Source organism: Cydia fagiglandana, chromosome 17 (genome assembly GCF_963556715.1).
Source record: "Cydia fagiglandana chromosome 17, ilCydFagi1.1, whole genome shotgun sequence".
In the NCBI taxonomy this organism is placed as follows: Eukaryota; Metazoa; Arthropoda; class Insecta; order Lepidoptera; family Tortricidae; genus Cydia; species Cydia fagiglandana.
In genome coordinates, this window is record NC_085948.1 from 9706294 (window position 1) to 9718719 (window position 12426).

Here is a 12426-nt window from a genome sequence, read left to right on the forward strand (position 1 = left end):
GTGTTTGATGGATTAAAGAATTTGCAAAAATGAAATACTAAGAATAAATCAAGAATAAATACTTCATAAATACCTAACTAACAAACCTTCTTGCGTGGTAGGAAATAGACAAGACGTCTGATGTTTGAAATTAAATTGTCATTGAACTTTATTTATCTAATGTCATATTCTTCAAATAAAAATGCCGTGTTAGATGCTCGTGGTTATTTAAATCTGTGGGCTGTGTCAAAGATATGGTGTACCAAACGGAATGTGAAACTGCGGACGAAATGAGACATTAAAGGCTAATTGCTGCTTTTGACAATCTGCGGAGGAAAAATTACGAAGAGCATACCTACACTATCGCATGGGCAATGTGCGCGGGCTCGGGTGCGGGCTGCGGCGTACATTATAAGACACGGAGGTACATTTGAACACCGTATGTGAAGAGAAGATAGTGTTAAATATTGGCAAAAAGTAATTATCTAAGAAAGTAATAAAATTGTATGTAATATTTTTGCATTCATTTGATTTATTTGTCATTTATGCGTCATTCATAGATCATTGCGATTCTGTCAACGATCGGAAAAAAGCGTAAAGACCCGAGCTTTCCCGACACGGATCCTTAATCTAGCCGTCATGTGCACATGCTATAGGGTTATCACCACAGTTAAAAAGTAGAAAATTTGGTCTTTTTATTTTTTACTCAATTAACGATTCTTACCATTACCAATCTGCTCTGTATCGCTTAAACGACTTAATACTTTCGGGAAGGATCGTCGTGCCTTTCCACCCTGTATATCGGAGCGGCCAAGGTGCTCACAAATATCTGAGCACGCCTCTATTGTCAAGGCGTTAGAGTGCGTGTTCAGATATTGTGAACACCTTGGCCGCTCCGATATATCTGATGGCGACTGTACCTATACCTTATGCTGCAGTATGGTTATTGAGAATTATAGTGCGACATAAAATAGAAGAAATTAAATAAAATGGAACTAAAAAAAATCCATAGGTGCATTGGGGTAAATGCGAAGGCGGGCTAATTCCGAAACTGGCAAATATCTACTAAACTAGAAACAGTTCATACTTTAGCAACACTTACGCCGCTGCAACGCTTACATGGCATCTTGCGCACTGTTGCTACAGTAGAAAGTGTTTCTAGTTTAGTAGATATTTGCCAGTTTCGGAATTACCCCGTCTTCGTATTTACCCCAATGGAACCTACTAAAATGTTGCCATGTATAAGCATTTTACGTCAAAAATGTGACAGTTACGTAGAAAGTGACGTCCTCATTGAATTACTACTATTGTATTGTATTGTAGCTCGGGCGATTTTCCGCAACTCGACGTCTTGCGCCTATTTTGCGTGATAGGGGGTGGGCTAGTCTTGCCAGCCCAGCTCCTCGAGGAATCCTATCAAACCTTTGATGTTGAGTAGGACCTCGGGGAGGTCACTCGGGGATCCGAGATGTTTTGCCCTGTATGGGGCCAATCCGCTGCATTCCAACACCACGTGAGAGGCTGTTTCTTCTTCCTCCATGCATCCACGGCATAGGGGACTGTCTGTGACACCTGTTATAAAAAGATGTTTGTTAAAAAGTCCATGACCTGTTATGACACTGGTTACCATACTCAGTCGAACCTTTCCTAGTTGAAGGAGCGCCCTTGTGAGCTTACCGTTCATGCTAGGCATGGCCTGCTTGGCCTGTCTGCATCCAGTTTGGTTTAGCCAGTGTTCTGTGTGTAGTTTCCCTGTACGTGCCAGCAGCATTGAGCGTACCTTACTAAACGGTATCGGGAGGATCGGTTCCGGGCCTATCGCCCCCGCACCCGATCCTTGTCTGGCGAGCTCGTCCGCGGCGTCGTTATCTCGGGATCCACTGTGTCCTTTGATCCATTGTAAGGTGATCTTATTGTTCTGACATACCTCCATTAGTCGTTCGTGGCATTCGTGTATAAGTTTGGATGTGACTATATGGCTTTTTAGGGCCATTAAGACTGCTCTGCTGTCGGAGAGTATGCGGATGGAGGATCCTACTACCTTCCTTGCAGTGATGGCAGCCGCCGCGTTAATGATGCCCATGCACTCGGCCTGGAATACCGAGTTATGGGCTCCTAGCGGAGTGGTGATTGACATGTTCAGGTCTTCTGAAAAGGTTCCAGAGCCTGATCCGCTGTCTGTTTTGGACCCATCAGTGAAGATTCTCAGCTCCCGGGGATTGAGTCCTTCGTAGTTGTCGTCCTCAAATAATTGTATTTTGTACCTTTTGTCAAAGATGGCTTGTTTGTGAATTCGATCCGTGCCCGCCATGAGCACTGGAAATTCGCTGTATACTTTTTCCAGGCATGCTGTGTGAAGAGCTCCTGTGGTGTTAGACCATATATTGAGGGTTCGTAACCTTACCGCTGAGAGACTGGCCTCTTGTTGTATGTGTAGGTGCAGCGGTGAAAGGTTTAGCATGACTTCCATGGCTGCAGTCGGAGTGGACCTCGTGCAGCCAGTGGTGGCCGCGCATGCGAGCCTCTGGAGTCTTTGTAGCTTGTCTCGTACGTTGCCTAGGTTTGTTCATGGCCACCAAACCAGAGCACCGTAGCAGAGTAGGGGGCGGATTATAGTCTTATAGAGCCAAAGGGTAATTTTCGGGTTGAGTCCCCACCTCTTACCAATCATCCTTCTGCACTGCCAGAAGACTACTCCCGCCTTGTCTATGCGTTTGTTGATGTGATTGTTCCAGTTGAGTTTACTGTCGAGCGTTAGCCCTAAGTACTTAACTTCGTCGGTCAGCTGTAGCTCAGTCTGGAAGAGTGTTGGTCTGGTAAAGTTGCCAAGTGCCCTTTTATTGGTGAACATTACCATTTCTGTTTTGGTGGGGTTAACTGATAGGTCAAAATCTCTACACCAGCGTTCTACGATCCGAAGAGCTGCCTGGGTGAGGTCGCATACTGTACTGGCAAATTTACCTGATATTAATATTGCCAGATCATCAGCGTAGCCTATTGTGTAGAAGTGTTCCTCGTTCAGTTTGGTTATGAGGTTGTTGACTACTAGGTTCCACAACAGAGGTGAGAGAACTCCCCCTTGAGGGCATCCTCGCACCGCCGCTACGGCCTGCGGTTCACCTACATATCTTATTGTCCTTTGATTTAGCATGTTCATGATCCACTTTATTAGTCCAGGTTCAGCGCCGTGGCTTTCCAAGGCGTTCCCTATACTGGAAAAGTGAGTCTTGTCAAAAGCGCCCTCTATGTCAATGAAAGTGCCGAGGCACATTTCTTTGCCGTGGATGGCTCTCTCAATGCGGCTTACAACCATGTGAAGAGCCGACTCCGTAGATTTACCTGAGCTGTACGCGTGCTGGTTGTTGTGCATCGGTATGTTCTTTAGCGCCCGGTCCCTCAGGTCCCTGTCGCACAGTTTTTCCAAAGTTTTCAGCAGGAATGATGTGAGACTGATGGGCCTAAAGGATTTGGCAGCTGTGTAGTCGTTCTTACCTGGTTTAGGTATGAATACCACATTCACATCTCTCCATCTCCTGGGCACGTACCCCCAGGCTAGGCAGGCTGCCATGATGTCGGTCAGGGTTTCCTGGATGAGTCCTAGACCCCACTGTAGGAGAGCGGGGAAGATCCCATCCGGACCAGCCGCCTTGAAGGGATGGAAGCTGTCTATGGCCCACCTGAGTTTCTCAGCCGTGACGACTCTGTGCGCCATTTGCCAGTTGTTGTCCGTTGTACTGTATTCCTCGTCCTGCTGATCTGCATCGGCGAGACTTACGCATCCTGGAAAGTGAGTTACCAGGAGAAGGCGTTGGGTCTCTGCAGGGCTAGATGTGTATGTGCCATCGGGTTTACGCAGTGAGCCCAATTGTGATGTGGGCTTGTGCGCTAAGGTTTTCCTCACCCGGTTGGCGTGGTCAAGTGTTTCAATGCTGCTGCAGAAGTTCCTCCATGACAGGGATCTCCAGTACCGCAATCTCTTTTTGTACCTGGCCTTGGCTTCGTAGTAGTTTTCCCAGTCCACCTCAGCCGTTGTGTTCATGGCCCTGTTGAAGAGTCTTCTTGTTTTCCCCCAGAGTCTCTCCAGTTCTGGGCCCCACCACTGGTGACCCTTTATGGCAGTCTTTGCCGGTGGTTTTAAGGGGCACGCCTTGTGGTAGCTGTCTACGAGGGTATCAGTTAAGATATTTACCTGCTGTTCTATCTGAGCCGGTTCCCGAAGGTCATCCCTCGGTGGAAGCCGGTCAAGGCTTTCCCCTAGGACCTTCCTAAAAGTGGCTCGGTCCGTTTTCCTGGGATTCCTCCGGGCGGTTGGTGTGTCTCTAGATGCTAGTAGATTGAAGCGAATCCACCTATGGTCTGAGCAGGAGGCCTCCTGGGAGACGTGCCATCCCATAATTAGTTCACTGACCTCCTCCGAAGCCAGAGTCAGGTCGATAATCGTCCTGCATCGTTTGTTTACAAATGTTGGTTCAGCGCCTGTATTTAGAATGTTTAGATTAGTAGTCACAAGATATTCAACAAGTGTCTTACCTCTGTTGTTGCTGGTCTCCATTCCCCACAGTGGGTGGTGTGCGTTGGAGTCGGCCCCGATGATTATTGCGAGGCCTGATCTCTCGCAGTGGCTGACCAGTCGTTGTAGTTCGGCAGGCGGTGGCTCGTCCTCTCCAGGCATGTACGCCGAGGCAAGGACTAGGTCGCGACAGCCTGTTGGCAGTGGAACTTGTAGTTTAATCGCACACAGGTCTCTGGAACAGAATTCAGTGAGCGGTTGTGCAATAATATTGTTAGTAGTTAGGATACATGCCCTAGGGACGGCATGTACCGTGGAGTAGTAGAGCTTACCTTTCGTGTCGGACAGCCCGCGTATGTATCCATTGCCCGCCCATGGTTCTTGTAGGAGGGCAACGGCTGTTGGCAAACCTGCCAGACAGCGTCTGAGTTGGGCCGTAGCGGCCACGCTGTGCTGGAGGTTTGCTTGGATGACACTAGTTGGTGTCCATGTTGTCGGTGGTGGGGGCGGCATTTTGCATTTCCCCTCCCTCCTTAAACATGTCGGCCAACCCCGACACTATCCAAGCCGACAAGTCCTCACCCTCGGATGATGACCCGGCTGGTCCCTCACCAGTGCCAAGGAGCTCATCCTCCGAGAGTTCGGGTATCGTCGGCTTGGGTAGCGGCAGGGGGGCAACTTTCTCCCCGGAGACAGACTTGCTCTGCTCGGAGGTGCCCGCGGCCTGTTCGCTGGGGACCTGTGCTACCGTTACCCTTAGGGTGGAACCTTGCAGGGTGGGAGGCTGGTCCAGGTATTTGCCTCCGGGACCCCTGAACCTGAGGTAGACATTGCCCATCCCACAGCTCAGGGATCTCCCCCTCTCCATGAAGGCGGGGACGAGGTCTTCGGGGATTGTGAACTCGACAAACCACCCCTGGTCTTGCCGTAGTATTTGTATAATGGACCAAGACCCGACCTTGGCCCATTCGTTCTGGTACCTTAGTCCGTCAGCTGCCTGACGGACGTCTTCCCAGGGGGTCTCTATTGTTTCCCAAATAGTTTTAAGTCATAATGTATTGTTTGTCCGAATTTTCGTTAGTCATAATTGGTTTTTCTCAGAAACGCGGAATTTGTCAGGATTGCCATAAAACAAACCTTTTTTTTTTTTTTTTACGAGGGGAAATGCGTTACGCATACTCCCGCCCCCTGGGGGGGGGTCGGGAGTTATGTGGGACTCTCCTCCCTTAGGGGGAGGCCTACCCACTAAAACCCCTCGGTGTACCCTCGCTCCGCCTGAGGTAGGGCTAAGGGAACGCTTGGCGCTTACCTCGGCCCTGCCATGTGCGTGTCGCCCTTGCGGGCTCGGCTATTGCGGCTTTTGCCACTGTCCCTCCTAGGTGTGCACTTTTTGCGCCTTATCCGCCTCGGGACAACCATAAAAAAAAAAAAAAACAAACCTAACCTAACCTAACCTATCTACAGAATAACCTTACGAAAAGCCTGAAAAGTCAACGGTTTCAGTTTTATGACTAACGATAATATGACAAACAATACATTATGACTTAAAACTTTATGGGAAACAAAGGGACCCCCTTCCCAGGACGAGTTGTTGATGTTGGGTATTAGGAGCCCGCACTTAATTCTCCTTGCCATCTCCGACTGGCGAACCGCCTTAAGGGAGATGTCTGGCAGGGTTAGGGCCTGGACACATCGCTGAGACCAGGCGGCCGAGTATTCGTCTTCTGCGAAGACCCTCAGCTGTCCCTCAGCGAAGATGGGCTTGCCCTTGAATTTGGGTGGCCGGGCTCCTACGTGGTTTCTCCTCGCCTCCTCCACGATTGCTTGGTGCAACCCGCGGAGGATGGCGTTGGAGTGGTCAGCGGTGATCTTCCCCGACTTCTCGTCAGTAATGACGATCGTCAGGTCAGATGCCGCTGCTTGTGCGTACGACAACGGTTGGCTTGGGCTCACTAGTCGCTGCTTTTTGTTGTCTCCTTGCGGGGAGAAGGACTCATCTCGCATCCTTTTAGCAGCGGCTCGTGCGAGCTTACCAGGTCGTCGTTTGGAGGGATCTGCGGCCGAACCCGTAGGGCTGTCGCCCGACGTTCCAGCCTTAGGGGGTAGGATGGAACCTTTTCCCTTCGGCGGAGGCCTGGCAGCAGCAACCTGCTTGTTCGGCGCCGGTTTGGGTGCCGGCTTCTGGGAAGCCTGCACACCCACACCGGTTGCAGAGTGTGTCGGTGTCGATGTGTTGTCCAGCTGCTGCTCTCGCGCTAGACGAGCTGCACGCCTCTGGTTCTTGTTTTTCTTCTTCTTCTTAGCCACCCCACCTTGACATTTAACAGGGGGGGGTGGGTTAGAGGAGGAAGAATTCACAGGTCTGGCAGCCCATACAACCATTTCCAGTCGCCGTTACGACACGGTGTAGACACATCTTGTGTCGACACCGTCTGTTTCGGTCACAATTCCAGTCGCAGAGTCGTCGCCGTGTCGACACAGTTACCAGAAATGGGGAAGGGTCGACACATGACACAAAGTGACATAAAGTGTGGTCGCCGTGTGCACACATTGTTTCGGGTTTGCGACTACTTTATGCCAAAATCATTCGTTCATTCGTTCATTTTGTTCCTGTCAAATGGAAACTGTCAGATGGAAAAATAGTTAAATAAAAATAAGTGACATTAATACGCCATCTCTAAAACGGATTACAAGACGTAATTATATATTGTTTGCATTTATATTACAATAGGACTTAAATTATTATGGGGAATTAAACTGCTCGAGTGATTTGATAAACTAAGTGTAATATAATCAACGCGCCACCACATTGTTTTAGTTTAGCCGGAAAGGAAATTGTTTACTTCTCAGTGCTTGTGTTCATAAATATATTATTTGATGCATTTTTAGTACTTCGATGCGTATACTATACTTAAATAACAGAAATAACGCTTTACATATTACGAAACTTGTTAATTATGATGTATAAATATGGTTTAAGGCTGAGAAATATTGCAGTCACAAAGTAGTCGCAAATGTTTCGACTTTGTGTCGACTCTGTGTAGACACATGACACGCGCTGTCAAAAGTAATAACAAAGTTACTGGATTTGCAAAATGGCTCCTTGTGTTCATTTGTTTTCAGATATTCTCAAAGTGTAAAAATGACGTGGTCAGAGATGGGACTTAATAGATTAACTGTTTATTCGACTAATTAATGGAATAAAAAAAGTTAATCCTCAAATTTTAATCACGATTAGTTTAGTCGACCTAACATAGATTGAAATTGAATTAATCTGAACATTAATCGAATAAATTATCGATTAAATCTCGGTTGGAAGTTGACAGGGGGCCATTTTTGTACGTAAAAATAATAGAAATGTCTTGCATGCAGATGGTAGCCAAACACTTTGTCATAAAAGTCGAGATGGGTGTCGATTTATAGGTTTTAGGGAGTGCCGATTTCGAAAATGATGACCATTTTGGAATCCAAAATGGCGGCCATGCACTGTGTCATAAAAGTCGTCATGGATGTCGTTTTATACGTTTTAGGGGGCCCCAATTTTGAAAATGATGACCATTTTGGAATCCAAAATGGCGGCCATGCACTATGCCATAAAAGTCGTCAGGGGTGTCGTTTTATAGGTTTTAGGAGGCGCAGATTTCAAAAAAGATGACCATTTTGGATTCCAAGATGGCGGCCATGCACTATGTCATAAAAGTCGTCATGGATGTCGTTTTATAGGTTTTACGGGGCCCCGATTTAGAAAATGATGACCATTTTGAAATCCAAAATGGCGGCCATGCACTATGTCATAAAAGTCGTCATGGGTGTCGTTTTATAGGTTTTAAGGGGCGCAGATTTCGAAAACGATGACCAATTTGGATTCCAAGATGGCGGCCATGCACTATGTCATAAAAGTCGTCATGGATGTCGTTTTATTGGTTTTAGGGGGCCCCGCTTTCGAAAATGATGACCATTTTGGAATCCAGAATGGCGGCCATGCACTATGTCATAAAAGTCGTCATGGGTGTCGTTTTATAGGTTTTGGGGGGCGCAGATTTCGAAAACGATAACCATTTTCGATTCCAAAATGGCGGCCATGCACTATGTCATAAAAGTCGTCATGGATGTCGTTTTATGGGTTTTAGGGGGCCCCGATTTAGAAAATGATGACCATTTTGAAATCCAAAATGGCGGCCATGCACTATGTCATAAAAGTCGTCATGGATGTCGTTTTATAGGTTTTGGGGGGCGCAGATTTAAAAAATGATGACCATTTTCGATTCCAAAATGGTGGCCATGCACTATGTCATAAAAGTCGTCATGGGTGTCGTTTTATAGGTTTTAGGGGGCGCAGATTACGAAAACGATGACCATTTTGGATTCCAAAATGGCGGCCATGCACTATGTTATAAAAGTCGTCATGGATGTCGTTTTATAGGTTTTAGGGGGCCCCGCTTTCGAAAATGATGACCATTTTGGAATCCAGAATGGCGGCCATGCACTATGTCATGAAAGTTAACATGAGTGTCGTTTTATAGGTTTTGGGGGGCGCAGATTTCGAAAACGATAACCATTTTCGATTCCAAAATGGCGGCCATGCACTATGTCATAAAAGTCGTTTTATAGGTTTTAGGGGGCCCCGATTTAGAAAATGATGACCATTTTGAAATCCAAAATGGCAGCCATGCACTGTCATAAAAGTTGTCATGGGTGTCGTTTTATAGGTTTTGGGGGGCGCAGATTTAGAAAATGATGACCATTTTGGATTCCAAAATGGTGGCCATGCACTATGTCATAAAAGTCGTCATGGGTGTCGTTTTATAGGTATTAGGGGGCGCAGATTTCGAAAACGAAGACCATTTTGGATTCCAAGATGGCGGCCATGCACTATGTCATAAAAGTCGTCATGGATGTCGTTTTGTAGGTTTTAGGGGACGCAGATTTCGAAAATGATGGCCATTTTGGAATCCAAAATGGCGGCCACTCACTATGTCATAAAAGTTGTCATGGGTGTCGTTTTATAGGTTTTGGGGGGCGCAGATTTAGAAAATGATGACCATTTTGGATTCCAAAATGGTGGCCATGCACTATGTCATAAAAGTCATCATGGGTGTCGTTTTATAGGTATTAGGGGGCGCAGATTTCGAAAACGATAACCATTTTGGATTCCAAAATGGCGGCCATGCACTATGTCATAAAAGTCGTTTTATAGGTTTTAGGGGGCCCCGATTTAGAAAATGATGACCATTTTGAAATCCAAAATGGCAGCCATGCACTGTCATAAAAGTTGTCATGGGTGTCGTTTTATAGGTTTTGGGGGGCGCAGATTTAGAAAATGATGACCATTTTGGATTCCAAAATGGTGGCCATGCACTATGTCATAAAAGTCGTCATGGGTGTCGTTTTATAGGTATTAGGGGGCGCAGATTTCGAAAACGAAGACCATTTTGGATTCCAAGATGGCGGCCATGCACTATGTCATAAAAGTCGTCATGGATGTCGTTTTGTAGGTTTTAGGGGACGCAGATTTCGAAAATGATGGCCATTTTGGAATCCAAAATGGCGGCCACTCACTATGTCATAAAAGTTGTCATGGGTGTCGTTTTATAGGTTTTGGGGGGCGCAGATTTAGAAAATGATGACCATTTTGGATTCCAAAATGGTGGCCATGCACTATGTCATAAAAGTCATCATGGGTGTCGTTTTATAGGTATTAGGGGGCGCAGATTTCGAAAACGATAACCATTTTGGATTCCAAGATGGCGGCCATGCACTATGTCATAAAAGTCGTCATGGATGTCGTTTTGTAGGTTTTAGGGGACGCAGATTTCGAAAATGATGGCCATTTTGGAATCCAAAATGGCGGCCACGCACTATGTCATAAAAGTTGTCATGGGTGTCGTTTTATAGGTTTTAGGGAGTGCAGAATTCGAAAATGATGACCATTTTGGATTCCAAGATGTCTGCCGTGCACTTTGTCATATAAGCCGTCATAGATGTTGATTTATAGGTGTTAGGAAGAGCAGATTTCGAAAATGATGACCATGACCAACAAAACTTGTCGTTGGTGTCGTTTTATAGGTTTTGGGGGGCGCAGATTTAGAAAATGATGACCATTTTGGATTCCAAAATGGTGGCCATGCACTATGTCATAATAGTCGTCATGGGTGTCGTTTTATAGGTATTAGGGGGCGCAGATTTCGAAAACGATGACCATTTTGGATTCCAAGATGGCGGCCATGCACTATGTCATAAAAGTCGTCATGGATGTCGTTTTGTAGGTTTTAGGGGACGCAGATTTCGAAAATGATGGCCATTTTGGAATCCAAAATTGCGGCCACGCACTATGTCATAAAAGTTGTCATGGGTGTCGTTTTATAGGTTTTAGGGGGCCCTGATTTCGAAAATGATGACCATTTTGGAATCCAAAATGGCGGCCATGCAGTATGTCATTAAAGTCGTCATGGCTGTCGTTTTATAGGTTTTAGGGAGCGCAGATTTCGAAAATAATAACTATTTGGGAATCGAAGATGGCGGCCATGCACTATGTTAAAAGTCGACATGGATGTCGTTTTGTTGGTCATGGTCATCATTATCGAAATCTGCTCTTCCTAACACCTATAAATCAACATCTATGACGGCTTATATGACAAAGTGCACGGCAGACATCTTGGAATCCAAAATGGTCATCATTTTCGAATTCTGCACTCCCTAAAACCTATAAAACGATATCCATGACGACTTTTATGACAAAGTGCACGGCACACATCTTGGATTCCAAACTGGTCATCATTTTCGAAGTCGGCACTTCCTAAAACCTATAAAACGATATTCATGACGACTTTTCTGACAAAATACGTAGCGGCCATCTTGGATTATAAAATGATCATCGTTTTCGAATTCTGCACTCCCTAAAACCTATAAATCGACATCCGTGACGACGCAAGTTATCTTTATTTTCAGATCTAACAAATTGCTACAGAATACAAAGGACAAAAAAAGAAGCGAGGAGGTAATGAAACAAGCAAACATACAGATGATTCCTCGACGCAATTGGATGCTTCTTAAATTGTGTCCAGATTTATTTGTCATAAAAGTTTTTATTTTTCACGTATTACTCTCACAAGTTCCGTGACATTTCGACCTTGTAATTTTTTAAGTAAATGGTTTTGTTTATCTGTGAGGATCTCACTAGAATAATATAATCAAGGTATGTTTATATTTGATAATTGAAATAGTAACGCAAAAAAAAATTATATTTGTGCCTTATAATCCTACCGAAGACTTTTATTTTTCCTTTTCCTTCTACACAAGTTTGGTCAAGTAATAAGAATTTAGGGCTCTCAATTTTATTTTGACTTCTACAACAGTAAAGCTACGAGGCCATGTTTGGTATCGTTTTCGTATAAATTCGCAGTACCAAATTTAGTTATGGTATCACATTGACACCATTCCAAAGTAAAAACATATAAACTTACTTTCTCTTAAACTCCTCTTCACGCTTAAACTGCTGAACAGTTTTAATTTAAATTTAGTACACATATATTTTGAGTCCCGAGACAGGACATAATAAGTTATCTCAAAAATCATCCTTCAAAGGTGTGAAATGAGGTGTAGGGGGGAATTCAGAATTGACTTCTTGAAGTTAATACTGTTTAAGTTTAGGTTTGAAGTCATGTTTTTTTTTATCATTTTTAACTAAATCAAAGATGTAGACCTTCCCAAATTTAATATAAATCGGTTCAGCGGTTATTGATTTCCCGTACAAATTTCCACGCCACTTTTCACACCTTCAAAAGATGATTTTGGTTATAAGATCTATCCTATGTCCTGTTCCGGGATGCAAACTATTTCTATACCAAATTTCAACGAAATCGGTTCAGCGGTTAAGCGTCAAGAGGAGTTTAAAAAAACCGACCAAGTGCGAGTCGGACTCGCGTATTAAGGGTTCC

General features: G+C 45.1%; 1 protein-coding gene across 1 annotated transcript in view; it reads right to left on the reverse strand.

Moving 5' to 3' along the window:
• LOC134672425 (2-hydroxyacyl-CoA lyase 1) overlaps positions 1–12426 on the reverse strand; it is a 226440-nt gene that overhangs the window by 105357 nt on the left and 108657 nt on the right. The window lies entirely within an intron of this gene.